The sequence below is a fragment of the Podarcis melisellensis genome (genome assembly GCF_964234715.1).
Source record: "Podarcis melisellensis genome assembly, chromosome: Z".
Classification (NCBI taxonomy): Eukaryota; Metazoa; Chordata; class Lepidosauria; order Squamata; family Lacertidae; genus Podarcis; species Podarcis melisellensis.
The window spans coordinates 11,508,684-11,523,519 of record NC_138547.1 but is presented as its reverse complement, the minus strand read 5'-3'; the positions used below and the strand labels follow the sequence as shown (position 1 = coordinate 11,523,519).

General features: G+C 45.5%; 1 protein-coding gene and 1 long non-coding RNA gene across 4 annotated transcripts in view; both read left to right on the top strand.

Moving 5' to 3' along the window:
• MVB12B (multivesicular body subunit 12B) overlaps nt 1-14,836 on the top strand; it is a 97,989-nt gene that overhangs the window by 80,419 nt on the left and 2,734 nt on the right. The window lies entirely within an intron of this gene.
• Nucleotides 7-3,413, top strand: LOC309361586. Its single transcript, XR_014164534.1, has 3 exons — nt 7-431; nt 807-1,326; nt 1,855-3,413. It is a non-coding gene; the product is annotated as an uncharacterized lncRNA (long non-coding RNA).

Here is a 14,836-nt window from a genome sequence, read left to right as displayed (position 1 = left end):
TCCCTTCTGGAATCTTGTCTTTCCTTGATTTCTTTTCAGAGCCTGGATATGATTTATTCGCTTTACAAGGCTGTGGGTGAAATTCTGCACCACCATAACCCAAATTCTGCAGCATTCTGCAGCGTCTGTATTTTGATGCAAATATGCATAACTTTCCCCACTTTGCACAATTTATTTTGTACATATAGATAAAGCTTCAGACCAGCACTTAACACAAGCTTGCTGTGGTTCCCTGTTGGGATTCAGTTAATCACTAAAATAATATATACAACACGGTGATTAACAAACAGATTTTATTTCTGCTGCAAAACATTTTGGCTTTCGCCTTTGTCAGCTACTCTGGTGGGGATATATTTATATTTTGAGACTGAGAGAATCCATACAGGGTGGGATGAAATCTTGCCTTTAAAATTTGCAGAAATCTAATTCAGGTGTGAATTAGACGCGGGTGGCGCTGTGGGTAAAAGCCTCAGTGTCTGGGGCTTGCCGATCGAAAGGTCGGCGGTTCAAATCCCCGCGGCGGGGTGCGCTCCCGTTGCTCGGTCCCAGCGCCTGCCAACCTAGCAGTTCGAAAGCACCCCCGGGTGCAAGTAGATAAATAGGGACCGCTTTCTAGCGGGAAGGTAAACGGCGTTTCTGTGTGCAGCTCTGGCTCGCCAGAGCAGCGATGTCAGGCTGGCCACGTGACCCGGAAGTGTCTCCGGACAGCGCTGGCCCCTGGCCTCTTAAGTGAGATGGGCGCACAACCCCAGAGTCTGTCAAGACTGGCCCGTACGGGCAGGGGTACCTTTACCTTTTTAATTCAGCCTCTCTTCCAGCTTCTGAGGTTGTTGTTGTTATTTTTTAGAGGCAAAACTGGGTGAGGCAACAAGTGTTACTCTTACATTTATAAGAGGGGTTATGCATTCACATTTCTCCATCCTGGGAAGCAAGAGGCAGTATCACAGTTCAAAGACACATTCCAGCCAGACTAACACACCCAAGAAGATTGCAGTGCAGGGCTATTGAGGGGCATGGCCTGGGAAGAATTCTGAGGACCAGATAATGAGGCCTAGAGGACCACAATTGTTCCCCATCACCCAGGCATCTGGGGGGTGGGTATGGAGAAAGGGGATAGAAAAAGTTTCTCTCATAACACTCGAACTGGATGGCTTTCAAAGATTAGACAAATTCATACAGGATAAGGCTACCATTGCCTACTAGCTTTGATGGCCATACTCTGCCCCCTCAGAGGCATTAATGCTTCTGAATATCAGTTGTGGAAACAGCAGGAGGGGAGAGTCTGCAGGTTTTCCATGGGCATCTTGGTCGGCCACTGTAAGAACAGTATGCTGGACATAGAATCATAGAGTTGGAAGAGACCACAAGGGCCATCGAGTCCAACCCCCTGCCAAGCAGGAAACACCATCAGAGCACTCCTGACATATGGTTGTCAAGCCTCTGCTTAAAGACCTCCAAAGAAGGAGACTCCACCACACTCCTTGGCAGCAAATTCCACTGTCGAACAGCTCTTACTGTCAGGAAGTTCTTCCTAATGTTTAGGTGGAATCTTCTTTCTTGTAGTTTGGATCCATTGCTCCGTGTCTGCTTCTCTGGAGCAGCAGAAAACAACCTTTCTCCCTCCTCTATGTGACATCCTTTTATATATTTGAACATGGCTATCATATCACCCATTAACCTCCTCTTCTCCAGGCTAAACATGCCCAGCTCCCTTAGCCGTTCCTCATAAGGCATCGTTTCCAGGCCTTTGACCATTTTGGTTGCCCTCCTCTGGACACGTTCCAGTTTGTCAGTGTCCTTCTTGAACTGTGGTGCCCAGAACTGGACACAGTACTCCAGGTGAGGTCTGACCAGAGCAGAAAGACTTGAGGGGGCCTTGGCCATTCTTATGCTTGAGGTTTCCCATCCCAGGTATAGGAAACGTTCAGCGAAATGGACCACTGGAGTCTGACTGTGTAAGACAGCTTACAAAGTGCTGATTTCTAACCCCAGGATCACTAATTGGCTATCCCTGTTTGACAGTAACATGATGCCACAAGTGCATACATTTTAAGATAAATCAGTCTCTCAAGGTTCGACAAGGGAAGTGTTGTTGCCTTTTATGGCTTAATTTCACCATCTCAGCAAAGCCTCTTCAACTGCATTTCAAAGGACTTAATTTTATTCAGATCCTCCCAAGTTGCTGCCTCCCTCCCTCCCTCACGCCCCATGCCCCCACTCCTTCTCAGCAGGCCTCCCCTCCTGAGCACAGTCACATGTAATGGGCTTTAAACGAACACACTTGCTAACTGGCAGGAATTCAGGTTTGGTTGTTCATTTGTTTTTTAAATGTTGGTTCCAGCGATTCAGCTTGGGAGTTTTGGTTATTTCTCTCCCCCCCCCCCTCACACCCCAATCCCAAATGACTGGAGAAATTCGTCTTGATTATAATTGCTCTTACCCACGCATATCTAATTTGTATCTTTTTAAGTGTTAATTAGTAAACAGTTTGAGCTGACATCTTTATGCGTTTGCATCTGTGAAAAATAGCGCTTATTGCTGCCTTAGCTGCGGGCCCTTGCTGCTCACTGCAACATCGCGACATTGACATAAAATTAATGAAGACATGGGTGCCAATTTTTTTTTTGAGCTGCCTTTAGGAAGATCTCCTCCTTGGCGAGACTCTCCTTCATGCCATTTAATTTATTTATTTTTTTAAGGAGAGGGAGATATGTACTCATACATCACTTTCCGTGCAACATCTTTGCTAAGCAGGCGTCCGTATTAATTTTCCAAGAACGTGGTGCACATTTCCCAGTTACCTAGGTAGCAATCAAACTTGCAACCGGGATAATGCCAAAATGTATTCTCCTTTCTTTAAAACTTTCCCCAGCCATTAACTTTCAAGATAACCAGGTGTTGATAATAAAACAATGCAAAAAAAATAAAAAAATAAACAAACTCTGCTCTCTTATAGTCACACAGTGTCATCTAGTGGTGGCATTAAATATTGCATTGGGAGGGAATGTACTTGTTCATTGCATTTATATTATTACTTTTTCTTCAGGGAGGCATACATTTAATCCCCACAACAACCATGTGAAGCAGGTGAGGCTGAGATGCAGCGACTGGCCCAAGGCCACCCAGCAAGCTTCATGGCCAAGTGGGGATACAAACCCAGGTCTCCCAAGTCCTAGTCTGACACTCTAACCACTACAGTGGTACCTTGGGTTAAGTACTTAATTCGTTCCGGAGGTCTGTTCTTAACCTGAAACTCTTCTTAACCTGAAGCACCACTTTAGCTAATGGGGCCTTCTGCTGCTGCCGCACTGCCGGAGCACAATTTCTGTTCTCATCCTGAAGCAAAGTTCTTAACCTGAAGCACTATTTCTTGGTTAGCAGAGTCTGTAACCTGAAGCGTCTGTAACCCGAGGTACCACTGTACACCACAGTAGGTCTCATACATAAAGTAGATGAACAGGGCATACAGTGGTACCTCGGGTTACATACGATTCAGGTTACATACACTTCAGGTTATAGACTCTGCTAACCCAGAAATATTACCTCAGGTTAAGAACTTTGCTTAAGGATAAGAACAAAAAATCATGCTCCAGCGGCGCGGCGGCAGGCGGGAGGCCCCATTAGCTAAAGTGGTACCTCAGGTTAAGAACAGCTTCAGGTTAAGAATGGACCTCCGGAACGAATTAAGTACTTAACCCGAGGTACCACTGTATTAACTTGCTCACAAAAATGAAATTGTGACATTATGTTACTGACAGACAGGGATAGCCAGTTAGTGATCTGGAGCTATAAATCTTCCCTCCCCCACGAACATGAATCAATTAGTCCCTGGTGGCTTAATCAAAATAGCAGTTGATCAAAATAGCAATTGAGGGTGTGGTAAAACGTTCACTCCAAAAGACAAGGCATGGATGTCTTTTGGATTTTGAATAATAATAATTTATACCCCACCCATCTGGCTGGGCTTCCCCAGCCACTCTGGGAGGCTTCCAACAAAATACAGTGGTGCCCCGCAAGACGAACGCCTCGCAAGACGAAAAACCCGCAAGACGAAAGGGTTTTCCGTTTTGGAGGCGCTTCGCAAAACGAATTTCCCTATGGGGTTGCTTCACAAGACGAAAAAATCTTGCGTCCCCCGGCGGGTTTTTTTTGTTTTTTTCGCCCTTTTCCTAAGCCGCTAAGCCGCTTATCAGCTGTTCCGCTGATAAGCCGCTTAACAGCTGATCGCTAGAAGCCGCTAGACAGCTCTAGCACTAATCCGCTAAGCTGTCAATGGGCTTGCTTCGCAAGACGAAAAAACCGCTAGACGAAGAGAATCGCGGAACGGATTAATTTCGTCTAGCGAGGCCCCACTGTATTAAAATACCGTAATACATCCAACATTATGCAACAGAACTCCCATTCCAGGTATGACTACAGTTCTGATCTCCTCACTTCAAAACTAATATTGTAGAGTTGGAAAAGGTTCTGGAAAACGGTGATCAACAGAATGAGGTGACTCCCCTTTGAGGAAATATTGCAGCATTTGGGGCTTTTTAGTTTAGAGAAAAGGTAAGGGGTGACATGACAGAGGTGTGTGAAATTATACACAGTGTGAAGAAAGTGGACAGAGGAAGGTTCCTCTCCTTCTCTCATAACACTAGAACTCGTGGACGTCCAATGAAGCTGAATGTTGGATGATTCAGGACAGAGAAAAGAAAGTACTTCTACACACAGCACATAGTTAAACTATGGAACTCATTCCCACAAGAGGTAGTGATGACCACCAGCTTGGATGATTTTAAAACATAATGCTATCACTGTCTACTAAACACGATAGCTGTGCTCTGCCTCCACAGTCTAAGGCAGTATGCTTCTGAATACCTGTTTCTAGAAATTGCAGGAAAAGAGAATGCTTTTGCATCATTGTAAAACAAAAACATCTTTGCCTGAGGTCAAAACAATCTCAGTTGGCACCTAGCAGTCTTCCTAGGGGAGAGCATTCCATAAACAGAAGAACACCTGTTCTCTTTTTACCTCCTGGGGTTTGGTCACATTCATAGGGGGGAAAGCTTTTTTCCTTCAGGTCACTGCCCATTCCACAACTTAATATGGCTTAGTAACTTCTGAATATTCATTCTATTTGTTTACCACCTATCCTACTAGCAGCTACCAGTTACATGGGTTTATCACTAAAATTTGGAGCAACTTAACTAATGCTAAGAGCTGTCTCTGGAGAGGATGAATTCTGTGATCATATTTTATCCTCACAACAACCCTATTATGTAGGGCAGGCTGAGAAAAAGAGAAAGAGAATGCCAGTGCTCTGTCTAGTCAGGTTGTAAAGGATCAATTCCAACCTGTTATCTCTGAGGATGTAGACAGGCTGCTTAGACAAGTTAAACCAACCACCTGTTTTCTCGATCCTTGCCCTGAGCCAGAGAGGGCTGAGCAGTGGGCTCTGTGAGATAGCGAATGCTTCTCTCTGTGAGGGAGTCTTCCTGGAACCCCTTAAAGAGGTGGTTATTAAACCACTTCTTAAAAAACCATCTTTGGACCCGACCACTATGGCCAGTTATCACCTAGTCTCAAATCTTCCATTCCTTGGCAAGGTGATTGAATGGGTGGTTGTGGAACAACTCCAGGCACGCCTTCCAATAAGGATTCAGGCCCCATCATGGGACTGAAACTGCCTTGGTCATGCTGGTCAATGATCTCCAGTGGACTAGAGAGAGGGGTGAAAGCTGTGTCCTGGTTCTGCTAGATCTTTCGGTGGTTTTTTGATACCATTGGCCATGGTATGCTTCTGGACCCTCTAGCAGGGCTGGGAGCTAGGGGAACTGTTATGCAGTGGTTCTGCTCCTTCCTAGGCCATGTCCAGAAAGTAGTGTTTGGGTGAATGCTCAGACCCCTGGATGATCACTTGTGAGGTAAATCAGGGCTCTGTCCTCTCCCCCATACTTTTAACATCTATATGAAACCACTGGGTTTGGCCTGTGTGTTCACCAATATTCAGATTATACTCAACTCATTTAAATTAGAACAAGTGTTGATGGTGAATGTCCTATGTGAGTGTCTGGAGGAGGTTGGAGGATGGATGGATGGTGGCTAACAGATGGAGGTTGAATCCTGACAAGACAGAAGTACTATATCTGGGGGACAAGGGGCAAGTGGGTGTGCAGAACTCCCTGGTCCTGAATGGAGTAACTGTACCCCTGAAAGACCAGGACAGCTCTCCATGGATGTATCGATTAATTCTGTGTCCAGGGCAACTGTCTAACAGCTCCATCTGGTACACCGGCTGAGACCCTATCTGCCTGCGCACCATCTTGTCAGAGTGGTAGATCCCATGGTATCTCCCACTTGGATTACTGCAATGTGCTATATGTAGGGCTACCTTTGAAGGTGATTTGGAAACTACAACTAATCCAGAATGTGGCAGCTAGACTGGTGACTAGGAGCGGCCATTGGGACCATATTATAATGGTCCTAAAATATCAACATTGGCTCCCAGTACGTTTCCAAGCACAATTCAGAGTGTTGGCGCTGAGATTTAAAGCCCTAAACTGCCTTGACCCAGTATACCTGAAGGAGTGTCTCCACCCCCACCGTTCAGCCCGGACACTGAGGTCCACCTCTGAGGGTCTTCCAGTGGTTCCCGCACTGAAAAATGAAATTACAGGGAACCAGACAGGGGGCCTTATTGTTAGTCACACCCATCCTGTGGAACGCCCTCCCATCAGATGTCAAGAAGATAAACAACTATCTGACTTTTATAAGTTATCTAAAGGAAGTCCTGTATACAGAAGTTTTTGTATGTCTGATGTTTTGCTGTGTTCGGTGTTTTAATTTGTTGGAAGCCACCCAGAGTGGCTGGGTCAACCCAGTCAAATGGATGGCATGATGATGATGATAGATGTTGTTGTTGTTAACTGGTGCACAGTCATCTAGTAAGTTTCATAGCTGAACGGAGATTTGAATCTGTTGCTGAGCCGTTAACTGTCCAACTGACTGAAACCTCCAGCCAATCAGACCGACATTTGCCTACTCTGAGCCCTAATCCCACCCACTAAATCTTAAGGCAACCTCCCCTCTTCTGCCAAATCCTGTTACCTAGCAACCAACTGCCAAACAGGCTTGTCTCATTATAACAAAACAAGGCCACGTTGCAGTCACAGAGCTCACAGAATATATTTTCTTTTTAAACAAAAATGCAATATATACATTATATGTATATGTATATGTATATGTATGCACATTTCTCCACAGAGTCCAACAACTTCTGGAGGGCCACAGACTCCCCATCCCTGATTTAAACACTCTGTTTCCTTTTGCATCCAAACTTGGTTGCTGGGCTTTATGTTCTGATCTTTGGACAAAATTCACACTCACGGCTTCAACATCCAGCACAATGTCTGTCTTTGCATCCCCCTCCCCTCATCATCCCCATCCAGCCCCACATAGGAATATAGGAAGCTGCCTTATATTGTGAGTCGCAAGGGGGTGAATTTCCTTTAAAAAGCTCAAAAACTACTACTACTTTTTATAGATCTTGCCAGACTCTGGGTCCATCTACCTCAGTACTGTAAACACTGACTGGCAGGAGAACTCCAGAGTTTCCAACAGCACATGTGCCCTGGCCCTACCTAGAGATGCTCGTGATTGAACCTGGGACCTCTTGTGTGCAAAACAGATTCTCTACCAGTGATCTACAGCCCTTCATGGCCAAAAGCTGCCTTATATTGAGTCAGACCATTGCTACCATTAGCTTTGTGTTGTCTACACTAAATGGCAGCAGCTCTCCAGTTTTTCAGACAGGGGTACCTCCTAGCCCCTACCAAGAGATAAAAAGGTAAAGGTAAAGGTACCCCTGCCAGTCTTGACAGACTCTGGGGTTGTGCGCCCATCTCACTTAAGAGGCCAGGGGCCAGCGCTGTCCGGAGACACTTCCGGGTCACGTGGCCAGTGTGACATCGCTGCTCTGGCGAGCCAGAGCCGCACACGGAAACACCGTTTACCTTCCCGCTGGTAAGCGGTCCCTATTTATCTACTTGCACCCGGAGGTGCTTTCGAACTGCTAGGTTGGCAGGCGCTGGGACCGAGCAGCGGGAGCGCACCCCGCCGCAGGGATTCGAACCGTCGACCTTTCGATCAGCAAGTCCTAGGCGCTGAGGCTTTAACCCACAGCGCCACCTGCGTCCCAATAAGGTGAAAAGCAGGGTGAAAAGCCCTGGATGACTCAAATGGTTGCACATTAGTTTGTGACATTTTGGTGGGCTTTAATGAAGGCTGTTGCTCTACTATGGCTTTTGGTTTAATCATGTCTTAGTAACCAGAACATCAAACCAGGATCATATTCCCTGCCAGTCATTGCCCATAGCAAGGGCAGCTAAACAGAGTAGTTTGTGTCATCGGAATCAGGCACTGCTTTGCAGCTTCCTTTTCCAGCAAGGTTTGCTCCAGTTTGGAAAGTTCTACAGTTGTACCTTAGTTGTTCAACAGAATCCATTCTGGAAGTCCGTTCAACTTCCGAAAATGTTCAACAACCAAGACACGGCTTCCGATTGGCTGCAGGAGCTTCCTGTACTCAGAAGCCACGCCGGACGTTCATGTTCCAAAGAACGTTTGCAAACTGGAACATTCACTTCCGAGTTTGTGGTGTTCAGGAGCCAAAACATTTGAGTCGCAAGGCGTTCGACAACCAAGGTATGACTGTAGTTGCACTCCTTTTGCATCACACCTTGGCACCAGGCATTTTCTAAGTATGTAAGATTTTTTTATTAAAGTTTTTCACAATACAATAAAATTACAGCTACCAAAAAATGCAAACACAACAAGTAAAATGCAGAGTCTTTTCCTAAAAGTAGTTCTCAGTCCCCAGCTCGCTTCCCAGCTCTTGCCCAGGGTCCTTTTTCCTTCCAGCCTCTCACCCTGGGAGATCCACATTACTTTGTCTCCCACCCAAGGCTCTCCATTAACCATCTACCACCCCCATGAGTACGCAATCCCTGGACCATAACAAAGGTCCCCAGCATAGGACTCCAAAGAGAAATGAAAAAGAAAAAAGAAAGAAACGAGAAGGAGAGAGAGAGAAGAGCAAAATGAAACGAAATGAAATGAAAAAGACAAAAGGAAAAGTAACAGTAGAGAAAACTGATTTTCCATCTATCAGTTAACATTAGAAAGAAAAAAAATATTTAAGACATTCAGTCCATGATCTTCTCCACTTTCTGTTAAACAATATTTAAGTCAAAGTTTCTCAGAACCATTCATTTATTTTTCCCACGGAAAGTCCAAGAGGGTATCAACCATGTTTTTTCTTTAATTTTTACTTTACCTAGGGCTGCCATATGTCTGGAAATGTCTTAAAATGTCTGGGGAAATCCATGGTTTTGGGGGGTGAATTTCCTTTTAAAAGCTCCAAAACTACTACTACCTTTTCTAGAGCTTGCAAAAAAAATTCAACAACTTTTGTGTCCAGATTTTCACTTTTTGAAATATGACAACCCTACTTCAGCTCCCTTAATTCCCACCACCCTTCCTCCATACTGAGCAATAGTAAATTCTTCCACCCATGTCCATGTTAAAATCTCTCCACTTTGAGCACATATTTGAATAATATTCCATATTTTTTCCTTGTCACTTAATTCTAGCCTACTTCCATACGTTCAAATTCCATTGCCTGTTATATTTCCATTTCTTGTGTTTACAACCATTGTGAAGAAGGCATTTCCATTTCACCATCTGCTTTCTTTAGTTTAGCTACATTATCCAGTGGCACCAGTCATTTCCCAACAAGAGAGGCATTGTCTGTCATGGACCGACAGCTTCCAGAATACGTGCAGGTTGTAGCTTCACTAAAGGCAAGGTAGTTCTGTGACGCCAGGAGCAATTGGATCATTCAATCCCACACGGTTGCAGAGACAAACCCAAACGCTCAAATCATGCTCCCACATTCTGGGAATGTCAGAAGCTGCCTTATATAGAGCCAGACCATTGGTCCATCTAGTTTAGCGCTGTTTTTGGCTAGGGAACTTCAGACCTGAGGGTCAGATGTGGCACCCAAGTCTTTCTGCTGTTATGGAGGCATCCTGAGTAGTGGCTCAAATGTATGAGGAACAACAAGGGAGAATTTAGAGACTGGTTCATTCATTGAATGTGGCACTGCCCCTCCAACCTCAGCCAGCCCCCACCTGCCTGTTGTGGGGGGGGGGATGATTAACAAAATCAGTCCTCCTGGCAAACTGGAAATTTCCTCTCACTCGCCCAAGTTTAGGATATAGTCACACCTCGGGTTACAGACGTTTCATGTTGCATTTTTTTGGGTTACGGACTGCCGAAACCCAGAAGTACCAGAATGGGTTACTTCAGGGTTTTGGCGGTCGCACATGCACAGAGGCACTAAATCGCGCTTTGTGCTTGCGCAGAAGCGCCGAATCGCAACCCATGTGTGCACAGACATGACGCTGCAGATTGTGAATATGCATCCCGCACGGATCATGCTCACAACCCAAGCGTCCGCTGTATTCCACCATTCTTCAGCAGAGTTTCTTTTTCTTTGAGAAAAATAAGTGGCTCACATAAATGTAAACTAAGCTTTAATAATAAAGAAAACTAACAAAATAACAATGACTGAGGGAAACTAAAGCAACATTATGAAGCAAGTCTGAGGCAAGAAACAAGAAGAGGCAGTTGGTCCCTCTCAACTGACATTCTTAACTGACCACACCCTAAAGGGAGGGGCTGATTCTAAAGCAAAACACACAAGCTCTGCCCACCAGATACCAGGCACTCTACTATTCAAATTAGGCCCGTGTTTTTCTTACACTGCCTGCCTTCTTACATCTAAACCAAGGGCTGGCCCTGCCCATCAGCTTTTTCTTCAGGTCTCAGTATTGCCCTTGTATAACTCAGCAGCAAAGAGAATGGGAACAAAATCAGAATTAGTTGGCTCTGCCTTTCATTGGCACCACCTCCACCTCCTTTTGGGGTCTCTCCAAATGCTCATTGTACGGAAATCCACTTATCCAGACACAAGGAATTAATACCCAAGTTGTGCCAAACACACCGTAGATTCAGATATCAAACAGCCTGACCTGTGTGTAGTACAGTACTACAAACAAAAAAGCAACCTTTAAGAAGCCTTACTTTCTGTGTTTTGCTGGTCCTTGGCAGCCACTTCATCAGAAACCTTGCAGGGAAGAAGGGGGAGAGATCAGACAAATAAGAGAACTTTTATTTTCATACTTGTTTTGCAAGGTTTTCCTAGATTTTCCTAGTTTTTCCCTGTCATTTGAAGGTTGAAATTCCATTATCGGGAACACATTAGATATTTCCCCAAAGGAACCAGTGAAAATCATTGACTCATTATGTGAACACTTGCCTAACAAACAATTTCCTGAGAATATATTGCATTCAGATAGTGAAACCTGAATGTGCTTCTGATAAATAAACATAAGCTGTCTTAAATTACACTCAGAAAGTCTCAGTGTTAACCTGTGCTGTTGCATACAAACTGCCTATGCTAACACAAAATATTTTTTTATTACATTTATTTATTTATTTCCCACTCTTCACCCTAAGGTCCCAGAGTAGGTTACAGCATTAAAACACAATATTGCAAACAGCTTAAAATAGCAAAAAAAAATAAGGTGGGTCAAAAAAATTATACACATAAGGTATCAAAAGTTAAGGTAAAGAGGTGCACCTTCAGCATTTGCTGGAAGCTGTATAATGAAGGTGTCATAAGGTGGGCGGTATTCAACAAAGAGCTCGCCCACACTTCCTCTTGTCCCAGGTCTGAGCGGTCTCTTGGTCACCCTGCTGTTTGCTACTCAGTCGGAACAAACATCATTTGGTTTTTTCTGCAGATTGGCTTCTGTTCCAGTTCGCCAATGAGCAGTGGATTTCCCCAGGGTAAAGTGGCTGGACTGGCAGAAGTGTGGTTAAGCTCTAAATAAAAGTACTGGCCTGTGCAACAGGACCTTATCCCCTTTCCTGTCCCCTCCCCAAATATGCTCTGGAGGGTTGGGGAAAACTCCGGAACAGATTTGGTGGGTACCTTGCGGGGGGGGGGGGGGGAGAAAGCAGTAGCTGAGCCAACTGCAAAGCAGGTATAACTTTCAATGCCATCTTTCTGCTTTGCTATGGCTCCCCGCTGAAGGGAGAGGAGAAATGCTGGACCATCCATGGAGGACACTGGACCACCCAAGAGCAGCTGGCCTTGACACCAGACTTCCGGGTGGGGTAGGGTGGGGAGGTTAAAGTGGGGAAAACAGTTGGTTTGGTGTGAATGAGTTTTGAATTAGGGGGAGGTTAAGGTTTTTTGTTTTTTTACGAATTAGCACATCTTAGTTGTGCTTTGTTTATTATTTGAGTATTTTTTTTAAATGGATGTTACGTTATATGAAATATTAATATATTACATGATTGCCCCCACTTCCCCATGGTAATACACATTGTTTTTTCTTTTTGCTGTAAGTTGCTTGGATACCTTTGGGTGACAAGTGACTAATGCGTCTAATAAAGGAAATGAATGAATGATGCATCTCTGTGGGGAGGGAGTTCCGCAGCTTAGGGGTCTCCACAGAGAATTACCCTCTCCTGGCCCGCCACCATCCCAAACTTCTGAGGGTGGAGGAACTACCAAGCCCCACCCCTGCTGGTTTCAGCACCTGAGAAGGCCTAGGGAAGGAGAGGGTCTTTCAGATGTTCAAGGCATTTGTGGGCCGTGGTGTGAGGATGAAGCCTGTGACACCAGTTATAGTGATGGCTGTTGCCCTAGACGGCTTTTAAGAGCAATGTGTGGCTGCTTAGACATATTCGTGGAGGAGAAAGGTCTACAAATGGCTAGTAGCTATGATGTTAAATGTGGGCAGTCTGTCTTCAAATGGCAGGTCTTTGTTGTCAGGGAATGACGGGTAGAGGACTCTTTTGACTGGAGGATTCCAGGGTAGAAACAGCAATGCTAGACTAGATAATAATAATGATAATAATGACTTTTATTTATACCCCACTCTCCCCAGCCAAGACCAGGCTCAGGGCAGCTAACACCAGGTATAAAAATAATTGATTAAAATACAACTTAAAAGCAAGATTAGAATACAATCAAGTTGATTCCAAGCCAAAGGCCAAGCGGAACAACTCTGTCTTACAGGCCCTGCAGAAAGAAATCAGATCCTGCAGGGCCCTGGTCTCATGAGGCAGAGCGTTCCACCAGGCCAGAGCCAATGCTGAAAAGGCCCTGGCTCAGGTTGAGGCTAATCTGACTTCCTTAGGGCCTGGGACCACAAGGGTGTTGCTATTTATGGAACTTAAGGTCCTCCACGGGGCTTGAAGATCAAGCTGTTCTTACAACACTAGTGACCTCAGCTGCCTCCTCTTAATCTGGAACCAGCTTTCCCTCTTTAACAGCAAACTTCAGAGGTTCCATGCCAGCATAAATGGCACAAAAATTGGGCTACCGTGAATGAAGCAATGCTTGTTTGATGTGGAACCTAAGATACGTAGGCATGCGAAACTATTTTTTTAAAAAGCCGAAATGCGACGGAGGCCCCTAAACCCAGACCCCCTGAGGGACTGAGCATGCCCAGTGGCCTCCAGAAGCCACAGAATGTTCAGCATCAGGTGAGATACAAGTGAACTGGCACCCTCTTATTGTATGCTGCACGAAGGCATGGCTGAGTAGCTGGTTGGAGTCTAGAGCAGGAGCACTCTTGTTAGGAAGTGAGAATTCCATTGCAGTGGCTTGTGGGCAGCTCCACTCTCAGGACACCAATACTGGCTTACCCTGCAGATTGCAGCATGTGCTTTGAACCCTCGGAAATATGCAAGAGCCTATTATTAGCAGGCTTCCTATGGTCACAGGTAATGCCTGGGCTAGATGGATCTCTGGTCTCATCCAGGAAGCAAGATGGGACCAGCCAGTAAGAAAATAGTATTTAGTATTCAAATATTTACTTTTGGTGTTGCACTGTAGTTTGGCCACAAGGTGGCAGTATTTCTACATGTACTGTTCTTCAGACTAGGCTTTGGAGTAAATGCTGATTTAAGTAACAGCTCAATGAAGACACTTCTCTGGTTTAATCCTGTCTGGCAGGAGCCAAGGGCTTTTAGGGACATCTGTAGGAACAGATGATTTGGAATCCTCCACACGCACCCTCCCTAGCTGAAAGAACTTCCATGTGTTGAGGAGATGGTTGTACTTACTCTGACACTGGATGTCAAAAAAAAAAAATCCTTAGGCCAAATAGTTTAATGTGGCCCCCAGGCCTCCCTGTCTGGCTCTCAGATTTTTTCCCCAGACCAATTTAAATGTTAAAGCTTTGTGCACTAGCTTGGTTCCTTTCCGTCTTCCATCCAGGGAAGCCAGAGGCAAGAACACATTTCAGCCAGGAACAGAAGCACTCAAGCAAGAAGGGTGCAAAGCAGGGCCAGTGAGGGATATACCGTATTTTTCACTCTATAGGACGCACTTTTCCCCCTCCAAAAATTTAAGGGGAAATGTGTGTGTGTCCTATGGAGAAAATGCCGGCTCCTTGGCTTCAGTGATAGCAACACGAAGCCTCCGAAATGCAGAGGGAGAGCTCCCCCTGCGCTCCGGAGGCTTCGCGTTGCTTTCGCTGAAGCCCCCAGAGCGCAGCGGGAATTCGCGCTGTGCTCCGTGGGCTTCAGGCAGCTATCCGCAAGTCTTCAGAGTGCAACAGGAATTCCCGCTGCGCTCCGGAGGCTTGCAGATAGCCGTCTGAAGACTGGAGAGCGAGAGGGGTCGGTGCACACTGATCCCTCTTGCTCTCCTGGCTTCACTTCACTGGCTTCACTTCACTGGAGAGGAGCTGCACAGTTTTCCCTCTCTGCG